This window comes from Leptopilina boulardi, unplaced genomic scaffold, assembly GCF_019393585.1.
Source record: "Leptopilina boulardi isolate dan_hultmark-lab unplaced genomic scaffold, ZJU_Lbou_2.1 LbouV2_59, whole genome shotgun sequence".
NCBI lineage: Eukaryota > Metazoa > Arthropoda > Insecta > Hymenoptera > Figitidae > Leptopilina > Leptopilina boulardi.
Genome location: NW_026138004.1, coordinates 1,003,459 through 1,015,603, shown reverse-complemented (window position 1 = coordinate 1,015,603; position 12,145 = coordinate 1,003,459). Strand labels below are relative to the sequence as shown.

The 12,145-nt window shown below is 28.4% G+C and overlaps 1 protein-coding gene and 1 long non-coding RNA gene across 4 annotated transcripts in view; one reads left to right on the top strand and one right to left on the bottom strand.

The window, feature by feature from the left end:
- Positions 1-12,145, top strand: part of LOC127290319 (ATP-binding cassette sub-family G member 1-like) — a 62,485-nt gene that overhangs the window by 27,992 nt on the left and 22,348 nt on the right. The window lies entirely within an intron of this gene.
- LOC127290331 (uncharacterized) overlaps positions 1-12,145 on the bottom strand; it is a 192,293-nt gene that overhangs the window by 164,590 nt on the left and 15,558 nt on the right. For both annotated transcript variants that reach the window (XR_007844295.1, XR_007844294.1), the window contains exon 2: positions 4,024-4,252. This is a non-coding gene — a long non-coding RNA (uncharacterized LOC127290331). The remainder of the gene's footprint in view (positions 1-4,023; positions 4,253-12,145) is intronic.

The window sequence follows — 12,145 nt, the reverse complement described above, 5'->3', positions numbered from 1 at the left end:
TTTTTTTTGTTTTAAATGACGTGAGCTCTTTCATTTAACTTTTATGTTATCAGTACCGAAAAGAATATTCTAAAAAAGTAATAATATTTTTTCTCATTTAATTAATATTTCAATAAAATTTATTCTTGATTCAGTATATATTTTACTCTCAAAATAAGAATATATTTTACATACGCAATGTATAAATGTTTTATTTTAATTAAATTTAAAATATATTTTTATTATTGTGTCTTTTTTTATATTTATTACTTTCAGAGCGTATAGGTGAGCATTCCATGTCAAATTTTCATTCAGAAATTATTTTTTTATTGAAATTCAAAATGGCGGATCCAATATGGCGACCGAATTTTTAAAATTTCATTGAATTTATTTGAAACCTGTTATTTGGGGGTTTTTGGGGTCACTGATTACGAATTTGAAGTCAATTTTTTCAAATTCGTAATCAGCAACCCCAAAAACCTTCAAGTAACAACTTTCAAATAAATTCGTTGAAATTTTAAAAATTCGGTCGCCATATTGGATCTGCCATTTTGAATTTTTGAAAACTGACATCGAATTCGTAATCAGCGATCTAATAAACCGCCGGGTGACGAGTTTTAAGCGAATTCAATCAACTTTTTAAATTTCGTCCGCATATTGGATCTGCCATTTTGAATTTTCAAAATCTGACTTCAGATTCGTAATCAGCGAATTATAATAAATAGAAAAGATTACAAGAAAAAATTATATAATTTTCCTACTTTCATACTAATGTTCTTAACTCCCGGCATAATCTAGAATAATTTATAGAAATATTTTAAATTCTTACAAAATAATCGTTAAGATTTTAACTTTAATTTTCTTTTTCTGAAACATAAAAAATGTTTTGTGGTTCCTGAAATATGTTGAAAATTATCCGAGCATGTTTTTTTACAATTCAGCAACGAGGCGGCAAATAGTGATAATCTGAGTTGTAGAAAAACATACTCGAACATTTTTTAACTGTGCGAGTGAAATAATTCCATGAAAGTTTAGCTCGTTTATAAGTTAAAAAAAATCTCTCATGAATTTCATGATTTCTCGTAAAAGCTCCACAATATAATAATAACGAGGCGCACAAGATCTGAAAGTTAGTGTATGTCGCTCGTTATAGTATAAGATGACATTAAAGTTGTACAAATAAAATCAAATAATAGATTTGAAAGTTTTCTTTTAAAATATACGCGTCTCTTTCTTTAATTATTTTGCGTTATTTATTATTTATACTTTGTTGAAGGAATCTACTGAAAAGGCGCGCGTATTCTATTTAATGAGCAACAAAGCACAATTGTATGTTTTCTATGCATTAAATTATAGGAAGTGAACTCTCATTGCGCCTTAACATGAAAATACTCTTTTCACACTCGCACTTGACGGGTCCCGCGTATATTATTTGTCACGCTTGACAGAAGAGGCAAAAAAATAGCAACGTAACAAGCACATCATGATTTTCATTTTCCCAGTTGATATATAATAATAATTTAACAAAAATCTCCTCGGTCATCTCAAAGCCGATATATTATATAATCTTTCGGAGTTAATAATAATAATAATAATTATTATTATTATTATTATAAATAATAATGATAATAATAATTCAAGTACAAATATATTACATATGATGTATAAAGTTTATCTTCCGCATTGCAATTAATGCACTGTCAGTAACTAGTTTGAGGTCAACGCATTTATGTCTGTACCTATATATTATATATACGATTTCGTTATGCGTACAAAGAATCTTTATACTCTTTGATAAGTATTGCGTGATAATGAAAACCGAAGAAATTTGAAAAAAATTTTATAAATGTTTATTTCCATTTAACAAGGTACTATTGTGCAATATGATAAGCGATTTATATTTAATTTTCTTGGTAATTATTTTCATATTATACAAAGACAAAGAACTTACGAAAATTAGATGAAAAAAAATAATAATAATAATAATACGAGGAATTTATGCGGAAAATATTATTACACTCTTAATTATACATGTTTTTATGTAAACATATTTATTAATTAATTTATCTTTTTTTCCTCTTATATATATATATATGTCGTATATTTTCACATATTTTTTTAATGTTATAAAATCATTACTTATCAATTTATACAAAGTATAAAGTCATTTATATGCATAAAAAATGGTATACAAGATTTTAAAATTGAAAATATCATTGCGGAAACTATTTTAGAATACTGTATATAATGCAATTTATTTTTAAGAACGTTTATACCCGGGAATGCAGACCTATAGAAAAAAATATTTATTTGATATTTAAAAAATTAATATATTATTATTAATAATATTCACAAATATTATTAATACCAATATATTAATTTTTTAAATATCAAATAAATATATTTTTGCTATAATTCTTTTTATTTAGTATTTATTTTGTACTTAATGAAGAAAAAATTTATTTGATTCAAATACTTGATTACTTGACTATTATTAAATAAATATTTACTTGAATCAAATAATTTTTATTTGAATTAAATAAATTGTATTTGAATCAAATTTTTTTTTCAGTGCATAAAATTAGAATAAACTGATAATAATTTGTAAATAATTAAATTAAAAAATTTTTGAAACAAAATGTCACAGTACTGCCAATTGCTAAAATTTTTGCACCGGAATAATTTCAAAACATAACCTCAATAATGGATTTACTCAGTTCAAGAATTGTTATAATTAACTGGTCCATCACAATTCTTGAACAGAGTAAATCCATTATTGAGGTTATGTTTTGATATTATTCCGGTGCAAAATTTCAGCAATTGGCAATACTGTGGCTATACTATGTACACGGAGAGAAATAATTGGTTAGGCTATGCTAAGTATTGGATAGGGTAGCATTTTTTTGGGCTCTATAGCGCGATCAAATTAGTTTGCTGCTGCAACTATTTCTGTTGCATACTCTCAAGTTGGATACTGTAACAAATTTCGATAGCTAGTATATACATTCCGTTGAATGCCTCATCCATCTCTCTTGCGCACAGTTACCTTTAATTTTGTTAGTACAACTATTTTGATTGGTGGGATATCTATCCCTTTTTTAATAATATTTAGAAAAAAATAGATTTAATTAAATAAAAATATCTTTCATACACGATACGATAATAAAGGTTTTTTTTCTATAAAAACAAACATTTACTTGACTGGATATGAAATTTTTTTATTTGATTCCATTTATATAGTCACTTATATGGTAATTAATAATTCATTTATAGACATCAGTGAAATCAATTTATTCAAAAATAATAATTTTTGAAAATAAAGCTGTTTCTCTCACACGATAATTTGATAAATGATAACACAAGACATGCTGTTTACATATCAAGTCATTCGAATGAAAACTTTCTTAAATGCTATTTTTACGAAAAGGAAATTCTTGTGAATGAAAATTTTGAGAAAAAGAATTTCTATTAAATAACATGCATAAAATAAATACAATGATAAATAAATAAAATATGGGAAATAATGATGATCCAGAAAGCATGTGCAGTAAGGTTAGAGGTTAGAGTCAACCATTTGTATATTCATCAAGGATAATAAAAACTTACCTCGAAATGTTTTGATTAAAAAGTCTGCATGCTCCGGTGCAACGACTTGTAGAAATTTTATTGTGCTTTCATCCATTTTTTATCACAATAATTAACATGATTAACACTTTTCACGAGACGCGACGATATGAACCGTCATTACAAGCGCGGCATCCATATGCAATTAACACAATGCGCTTGCGCGTCACATGACTTACCGGTATGCTCCTCAATTGGTTGCCTCAAGCAACTTGGTTGATGACGGTGGCCTACTACAAGCTAGCATGCAATATCCAATTCAAATATAAATTTTAAAATGATAATGTGACCAACGGTGATGGTTGATATATCATTTTAGATATAGATGTTACAACAAATTCTCTGTTATCCAATAAAAAATGAATGCATTAGCCAACCATTTTTCTCCGTGATACTGTCAGCAATCAGCGCTGTACTAACCTTAATAACGAATTTTCAGCTTCAAGGAGATTCTTTCAAACTAAATAGCCCTCGGAGATCCCTACTTTCAAGTTAAATTTCCATTCAGAAAATGTGAAAAATAACCGTAAAAATAGACCGAGTTCTAAAAAGTCTGTGTGAATTCTGTGTCCTTGAAGATAAGATACCCTTTTTCACTTTTGCCCTTATCTTTAAAGTACCTGACACCACAAGCCATCGAAGATAGAATCTGCAAAAAGAAAAATTAAAATACTGTCAGCGCTGTACTAACATGTAGTTAAATCTTTAATCGGTCGGTAATATAGAAAGCTATAAAAAATTTCATTTCCAATGTTAAAGACGGATGTTGATTAACAAAAAAAAATAAATAAAGTAAACTAAATTTTGAAGAAAAATAATAAGTTAGAAACTACACTAATCTTTATTATTAACAACCCGCTTATTCGGAAAGCGTAAATGCTCTTCGCTAAAGAATTTTAGAATAAGGTAGTGGACTACCCCTCAGTAAATTATCAATTCAATAAACCCGGATAGACGGTATTTCAGAGAAAATGTTTAAAAGAAATATGAGACAAAGTAATTCAATGTGAAAAATAAATAAATAGAATCAAATTAAATTAACACTCAATTTATTACAAATTATTCTCAAAGTATTTGTTTTATACATGCAAAGAAAGATTTATTACAAAATTCAATAATTAAGCTACTTGACTTACGTCAAGTCTCACAAATAACAGCAATAACGATTCTATTTTCAAAATACAACTTCTATTTTGTTATGAAAATTGTTTGTGTGTTTGTGTAATGTATGTTTAAATTCTTTTTAAAAAGAAAAAAAGGCAATTGTTAAAAGACTCACCAAAATAATAATTATAATCAGACCAGAAATAAAGTATCGTATTACTTAAATACTCGTGTTTGTCACTTGATGCCTGAATGCGGAAGTCTTCTCTTATATACTTTTATTTAATATGAATTTCTCGATGCTATTTATTTAACTTGTTATATTCTTAAGGCACTTGCACTTTTAATATTAATCACGAAGATCAACCCTGACTTGGGGAATATTCAATTCTATCAACCACTTTTTGTGGGACTTCAATAATATAATCATCCGCCTTTTGCGGGAATCAACAATACATCCGCTCTGCGGGAATGAAACTGAACACTTGTTAACTCTTACTGATCCTTCGATCACTATTTAAACTCTTTTTAACAATCAGAATGGTGACAATGATCACTCCCGAATCATGTAGAAGGAGAGTTGATTTTGCAACTGACTTCTCCTTATTTTCATGCAATTTCAACAACGTTGCATTTTTAACTGGGGCAGTGATACATTCAATCACCTACTCTACTTATAATTTTCATTAATATTACTTAATCTTCCCAAAAGGATTAAGTAATTGTTATATATTGGAGACCCACATTTAAATGATATAATAAGAATTTAGAATATGTTATTATCTTGTAACATATTTCAATTTAACGATTCATTATAAATAAAGTATATGAAGAGACCTTTTGCATAATTATTAAATAATTTCGAAACAATAATTGAAATATTAACAATGAGAATAATAATGTGTGTTGTGTTTTATAATATAACAAATACTAAGAAAAATTAATAATTTATAATTATATAAAAAAAATTATAAAGTGACGGAAATTCCGTCCCTAACAAATACCCCCCTTCTTTCTGGCTGACGTCCCTTGGCAGCCTGTGCAGGTGTGATGTCATCGAATATAATTTTTTTTACAAAATTCCTCTCGTAGATATACATTTTAAAATGTTTACAATTTATCCTTGATCATGAAAGTGGTGTAGTTTGTTTAGTAGCTGAAATAAATGTTAGAACGAAAACTGATTTTTCCTTTTTTTTTTTATATATATATTTTTTTTAAATAGTAAATAGTCGTTTCCTCTTTTTTTGTTTTAGGAAGATTTTTATGAAAAGGATAAATTAGTTTTCATATAAAAAAAAAATGTAATTTTTTTGATAAAAAAAAATGAGACCAAATTTGAATACATGGATATATAATAAAATAATAAGAAATAAATGGAGATATGGAACACTTTGCTTACGTAGCAATTTTAAAGAATACAAATAAAATAATAAAGAAAGAAAAATGTGTTATATATGTATCTCCTTATATATCCAATTTTATTAATGTGCATATAATAAAAAAATGTTTACAAAAAAAAATGGTTACATTTTCACGATTTATAGATTTACAATTATTGACCAACTTAAAGTGGAAAATGAAGACTTTTAATACACAGTCTATGAATATATTTAATATAAAATAATAATAAAAAAATATGTTGGAGACTAAATATTAAAAAAAAAATATTCTCCAACCCCTGACCCTCTTTTTTTTCTTGCTGTCGTCCCCTGACAGCTTTTTAAATCGACAACAAAAATTCTTTGTTAATTATTTTTAAATTTTAGTTTGAAACAAATTTAATTTTTCCAAGTTTGAATTTTTTAGAATTGTTTAAAGGTAATTGAACTTAAATTTTAAAAAAATCTTTATATCTTGGGGAGTTAGATAAATAAATTTTTTAATACATGTAAATTTTAAAGTTTGAATGCATGCAGAATATACCACTTAAAAAATTGATTTCAATTTTTGAAAATGACTTGAAAATAAATAAATCAATTTTTTTTTGACAATTAAAACCCAAATAACAAAAATTACCCTAATTAAAAGCATGATTGTCGCATAAATACATTTTTTGAAAGTATAAATGATCTTTGTGAGAAGCATATAGTTTCTGTTGCTGATCACAAAAAAAAATTATTTCAATTTTACGTAATTTCCCTTTTTTTATAATTTAAAATTATTTCCAATATGTATAGTTACCTATATTTATAATTTCAATTAGTGTACATAAACCAAGCTAGTTATTTTTACTCATATATTTTGTTAATTCTAAATATTCAGTTTAAATAGTTAGAGTTAGAACAATATGATGTTTTAATTTAATTCATAAATTATACCCATTTTTTTTTATGATAAAAAAAAATCTAAAATTAAAATTCTTACTTGTTATGTGATTTAATGATTTGTAACCCAATTGGTTACATCTATATCTTAATTATTCCCAGTTTCCTATTAGTGTTTTTGTATTTTTGTAAATCTTATGTTTATAAAATTTAATCCCTGTAATATATCATATTATGTATATATGACGTTTATACCATATTAAATAATAATTACTCCCATTATTTTAAAATATATATATACATGTTACATTTTCTCCCATATTTTCTGTTTTATTTTTTTTGTTTGTACTTTAGTACCTGACTTGGATATATTTAATCCTTTATGCACAGATTTTAACTAGTCACTTTTGTTTATTCCTGTTCGCAGTTGATCTTCTATTAATTTTATTTATTCTTTTCTGTCTTCTACCCCATAGTACCTGACTAAATAAAATTTTCATCCATCTAGAGTTATTTTTTGTTTTATCAATGTCTTTTATTTTTTTCTTTGCATTTTCCTTTGTTTTCTTCTCGTTTATTTTCAATTTTTTTCCTGTTTCTTCTTCTGTTTGTTCATTATTTGAAAACAATTGATTGTCCTTAGACTCTTTTTGTTTCACCTCTTCTTCTTCATATTTAAGAACTGGATAATTCTGAAGGTATGAGTCTTCTTCATTGACCAACCGATTGCGATTATTTTGAATAGACTCTTTATGTTTATCGATTAATATAGATTCTTTTTGTTTGGCTTCTTTTTCTTCTTTTGACATGTTCATAGTATGTATTTGTAACGTTTCTGTTTTTAGTTTACTATGCATCAGTCGATTTATTATAGTAATAGTTACCTTTCGAGATTTCCTTATTTCTTCTAACCTCTTTTCTACCTTAGTCCTCAATTCTGGTGAAATAGGTTTGGTTTCCTCTGTTGTTTCCTTTGGTTTCACGATGACTTTAGGTTTGATTCTCAGTTCACTATTTATAGGAGGTAGTTTTTCTCTCACTACTTGCTTTCCTGAGCACCTTTCAATTCTTCTGTATTCAGGGTCCATAAAAGCATCAGGTACTACTGATTTCAATTGTAATTTTTGTTTCTTGTAGAGGAACCAGCTATTTGATTTTTCTTTGAATAAAAATGGTCTTCCTAAAAGTCCTTCTGCTGAAATAGGAAATGTGGAATCTACTATGTGGAAGAGAGATTTGATTCCAAGAATTTCTAATTCAACTGTCCCTATTGTATATAAATCCTTGCAACAAACTCCTTTAATACACGTTACATCTTTTGTATTTGCTGGCGCATCAGTTCGCAATACTGTAGCTTTTATAATATTTATTTTAGCCTCATTATCTTCAAAAAATAGAGTTTTATCACCTACAAGATAATTTACTTCCAACTCTACCGTGGGTTGCCCTCTTCCAATTTTATTAAGTTCAACAATGGTATTACATGCTGGAAAATGACTTCTATTGTCATCTACATTTCTAGGTTCAGAAGATGGTTTATTATCCACCATTGATATGTTATTTGAATATTCTTGATTATCATAATTTTCTTTATTTTCCCATCTAATAAAATCTGCATTATGTGCTTCATATGATTTCTGTAAAGTATCGTGGTTAACTACCCTTCGTTGATCAAATTCGAAATTCCTAGCATTAGGCTTAATGTAATTAGTATGTGTTTCCTGATCTATGCATGGGATAGGTTGTACTGGCTTAGACGCCGTCAGTAAAAAGTTGTAAAAGACATTTAAATAAGGTCTTCCTATTATACCATCTGTTTTTACTTCAAGATTAGGTTTTACTACATGAAAAGTATATTGTTTATCAAATATTGTAATTTCTACTGTGCCTAGTGTGTAAAATCCAGTTTTTGACACTCCTGTCATGTACGATGCTTCAGAGGTTCTAACTGGCGCATCAGGGCTTAACGCGTCAGATTTTATAATGTTAATATCCGCCCCTGCATCTACAAGAAAACTTGCTTTTCCTCCTACTAAATAATTCCCAGGTAATTTTACTGCAGGTGATTCCGTGACTGTTTCACGTATTTTCAAGGTGATGGGGTTTCCTGAAACCACACCGTAGTTGGACGCATTTGATTGTCCGAGCCCATCGTCGCGTCTTCTCGACGAGCAAGTTCCCAGTTTAAAGGACTGTTACTATTATTTCTTTCTACCGATGCTGTTCTACTATTAGAGTAATTATTTCTTTCTTTATTTGCATAATCTGTGGGGTATCTGTTTTCCCAATTTTCTCTGGGCCCGTTTGTATTATAACAATTTTCTTGTATGTATCTACTTGGACTTTGATACCTATTTTCCCAGTTGATTCTATCCGCGTTAGGGTTGTAAAGTCTAGGGTCGTTATAGTCGTTGCTACGCCCTGTATTATCATCCTGAGTTTTCCCATAATTATTTTTACCATAATTTATATTATAATTTCTATCCTCTCTTTGTTCGTACCTTGGTTGATAATTTTCCGAATCCTGATATCGTCCCCTACTAGACCGATTTCCGCTATTATATCTATTTTTATCTCTTCTTTCCTCATAATTTCTGTAACCCCTAAAATCATTTTGTTCTTCCCATCGAGTTTTCATGACTCTTTGACTATTATCGTTATAATTAGTAATATATGACGAATAACCCCCTGTAATCGGTTGCATTTTTCTCTCTTGCGCCGCTTTTGCGTATTTGTATGCTTCCTCTAAATTTCTAGGCGCACGTGCATCTACTGCGTTCGCAATATCATCTGGCAATGCTCTAACAAATGTTTTTAATGCTGTATGTTTCACAACGTTTGTCGTCGCTGTCGCTGTGTTTGCGTCGAAAGTGGCACGTAGGGCTGAACTTGCCCCGCTAAGTAATCTCAATAACCTATCATAAAGTTCAGGTAAATTTTCATTCCTGTACATTTTCAAATTCATAATTTCTGCATAATATACTTCAAAAGCTTGTCCTGGTGCAAATCTTTCTTTTAAGAGTTCTATTATATCGGTCAATCTAACAAATTGCTTATTATCTGTACAGTCTCTCGCTGGACCTGTTAATTTTCCTAAAACCGACGTAATCAACGTTCCTTCATATTCGGGTGGGAATTTCGAGGCCGCTACAACTACATCTTGAATAAAATCCTTGACCGACATGTTCTTTCCATCATAAACTTTTATTTCCATTAGGGCATTTTGTATTGTTAAGCTATCAGCAATAGAGCGAGCCGCCGCGATACCTGCATTTTCTTCATCATTTGCGACAAATGGTCGCTGCAGAGGTAAAATTGATTGGAAACCTAAATTTGTCCTGTCCCTATATAATTCAGCTACATTTGTTGCATTGAAATTTTCGCGTCTGTTTTCCGCGAAAGGATTGTCAATATGTCCTTGATTTTCATTACCGGATTGACGCCGTTCACCGTTTCCTTCCCGATCCGTCATGATTATCTCTCAAAAAAAAAATCTCAACATAAAAAAAAATCAATTCTTTTTATTGATTATATCTGGCAAAAATCACAGATATTTATTTTAAAACTTTTAAAATCTGTTTATTTTCATAATCAATTGTAAAATAATATATTCTCGATAATTTCCTTTTTTTTTAATTCTTTTATTAACACATTATGACTTTTATTTTATTTAACTTTATTAATTTAATTTCTTTCAACTGTATACTTTGTCAACTCAGCACTCTTACTGTGACTTTGTGCTCGCAATGTTTTGAAATACGATTAATGCACTAACCCCGTAACCTATCTATAGCAAGGTCGTTTATTTCTTTTAATTAATCAAACTTTTAATTACCTGTCATGCTCAAATTTTGCAATGATTGTGCTAGTGAGCTGTAATTGTTTTCTGAACGCGTATCTTTAACTTTTTCTTTTCCGACGAATAATTGTCTTTTTACCGCATCAAATCTTTCTGGACTAATATTTCTTCTAGCTAAAATGTGTGCACGAAGTTTACGTTGTCTTTCTAATTTATTTTCTTCGCATTTAGAATAATTATACATTTGAAATTTTATATTCAAACAATAAAATCTAACTCCTGTTTTGTATACTTTTCGTGATTTTAAGCCTCTCACTTGCCCAAGTGGCTACACACTTCCGGCAAGGTTAAGTCGAGGAATTTTTACCGAATTTTTAGAGAAACCAGAGCTTGCCGAATGCAAGGGTAGTTACTGTGTCTCAGTTCGACGTTAGCGAACCAAAATAAAAATAACAAAAATTCTACTCGCGCACTTGAAAAAGAAACCCAAACAAAAAATTTTGTCTGAAAAAAATAATACATTAAAACATGGAAACCATAAAAAAATATTTCAACATCAATTCAATTTCATCATTTTTTTATCTCAATTTACTTCAAATAATTACTGTGTATTTGTGAGTGTTTTAATTCATGTGTGTTTTCAGACAGAAAATTTATTTTTCACTCTTTACTAAAGTCTCAACTTTTTCTTTTTAAAACATTTTTTCAAAAATATGAGCGATAGATCCCACCGCTGCCACCATTTTGTTAAAGACGGATGTTAATTAACAAAACAAAATAAATAAAGTAAACTAAATTTTGAAGAAAAATAATAAGTTAGAAACTACACTAATCTTTATTATTAACAACCCGCTTATTCGGAAAGCGTAAATGCTCTTCGCTAAAGAATTTTAGAATAAGGTAGTGGACTACCCCTCAGTAAATTATCAATTCAATAAACCCGGATAGACGGTATTTCAGAGAAAATGTTTAAAAGAAATATGAGACAAAGTAATTCAATGTGAAAAATAAATAAATAGAATCAAATTAAATTAACACTCAATTTATTACAAATTATTCTCAAAGTATTTGTTTTATACATGCAAAGAAAGATTTATTACAAAATTCAATAATTAAGCTACTTGACTTACGTCAAGTCTCACAAATAACAGCAATAACGATTCTATTTTCAAAATACAACTTCTATTTTGTTATGAAAATTGTTTGTGTGTTTGTGTAATGTATGTTTAAATTCTTTTTAAAAAGAAAAAAAGGCAATTGTTAAAAGACTCACCAAAATAATAATTATAATCAGACCAGAAATAAAGTATCGTATTACTTAAATACTCGTGTTTGTCACTTGATGCCTGAATGCGGAAGTCTTCTCTTATAT